Source organism: Argentina silus, assembly GCF_951799395.1.
Source record: "Argentina silus genome assembly, chromosome: 3".
Lineage (NCBI taxonomy): Eukaryota > Metazoa > Chordata > Actinopteri > Argentiniformes > Argentinidae > Argentina > Argentina silus.
The window spans coordinates 2,610,565-2,612,400 of NC_139657.1; the positions used below are offsets into that span (position 1 = coordinate 2,610,565).

The 1,836-nt window shown below is 44.9% G+C and overlaps 1 protein-coding gene across 1 annotated transcript in view; it reads right to left on the minus strand.

Moving 5' to 3' along the window:
- The window catches only part of rassf7a (Ras association domain family member 7a), a gene marked incomplete at its 3' end in the record, with an annotated part of 44,260 nt that extends 42,424 nt beyond the window's left edge, over positions 1 to 1,836 (minus strand). The window contains exon 1 of the mRNA XM_083665664.1: positions 1,725 to 1,836. The remainder of the gene's footprint in view (positions 1 to 1,724) is intronic.

The following is a 1,836-nucleotide window of genomic DNA, read 5'->3' on the forward strand; positions in this document are numbered from 1 at the left end:
TCTCTCTCCCTCCCTGTCTCCCCCTCCCTCCCTCTCTCCCACCCTCTCTCTCTTGCTGTCTACCCCCCCCCCCTCTCCCTCTCCCCCCCCCCCTCTCTTTCTCTAGTACATTTAATCTGTGTCTCTTGCTTGCATCAGCACCTACGGTACCAGAGAGCAGGGCTGAGGGGTTCCTAATGCCATTTCCCAATAATGGAGTCCACGTCAGGGCTCTGACGTCCCGCTTCACACAAATCACACAGACAATGCCAGCAGTAGACTGGGCCTCTACCACTAGAGTCTACTGCCTGTCTTCAAAACAGCTGACCACAGCTCTGGATGTCCTCAGAGGTCAGGTAGTACTTTTCTTTCACCTTCTAAACAAAGTCCCAAAGTAAGTCATCCGTGGCTTTTTGGGGAAAGAGCAACAACCACAAGATTGGATGGTGCCACTGATGTAATTGCACAGAAAGTCTGTTTTGGCTTCTTTAAACACATTGTAGTCAGCCTGACCTTGGTCATCATTGCATAACACACACTCACAAACAATAGGACTGCTAGCAGGAAAAACACTGAAATGGACCTTCCGGACCAGTATCTAAAAGCCTAAACCCGACCCTAGTCTTAACCCTAAACATTAACCCTAAACCTTAACCCCTAACCTTACGCCTAAACATTAAACCTTAACCATAAACATTAACAGTAAACATTAACCAAACCCTTAACCAAACCTTTAACCCTAACCAAATTTTAACCAATTCGGATATTCAAGGTAGGTTAGCAGGTCAGGCGTGTCTTAAAGTTTCCCCCACAGCAGTGACACAGATGTCTGTCAGTGTTCTCTCTGCACCTGGCCTCTCCTTCATCAACAGGCAAATGCAGCAACACGCACAGGAATGGACACACTTCCCGTTTACGATAAGTCTTCAACTCCCCAGCAGGCACTAATCAGTGTATGAAATCTGGAATGTCACACTAAATCATAATTGCATTAGCCTACTCTAAATCAAGTTAACATTCCTTTCAGCCATGAGCCCACAGAATGAAAAAAAAAACATAACAATAATTCGTCATACTCTTGAGTAACAGTAAGTTTGAGTTTACTTATGTGTACAGTAGGTTTTAATATGTGCAGTGCAAGGACAATATAATGTTTCCCCCTGCGACTATCGTAACAAAAATGTTTGCACTCACTTTTACTGTCCATCGCTTTGGATAAAAGCTTTGAACGCGTAAAAGTAGTCTTGGTGTAACAACGGCCCCAGTCTATGCATGTGTCACGACTAGACATTAATTATGATGCAAAGGTTTCATCACGAGTGAAATTGTTGCTTGCAGGTGAATCTTTTTTTCATGTCGCCTCATTATGGGCAGGGCAACTATGGTAGGGGAACGGGATTAAGAATCGTATAATCTTAGATTACATAGATGAAATACCTAAAACCATAACACCTATGCCTAAAACCTACTTATGATGTGCTAAGCCTAGGTGATACATCTGAGCCCGACGAGACACAAATCACCAGGCAGGGACACGGACGGACACACACACACACACACACACACACACACACACACACACACACACACACACACACACACACACACACATAATGTTGTGAGTTCGCTAGCCCATTTCTCTCTGTGGCTAACGTAAAGTTAGTTTGATCTAGTCTCGATCTAAGTATTACGCTGCTGAACACGATCAAGAGAGAGTTGTAATTGCACAAGAGTTATTGCCTTACCGATTAACAGAAAATTCCCTCCCCTTCGGCTCCCCTTTCGGGTGTATTTTCACATCAGTTTTTACCGGAAAGCGCACGGTGGCGGTGCCGCTGAATCCTCGGTACCAGTCGG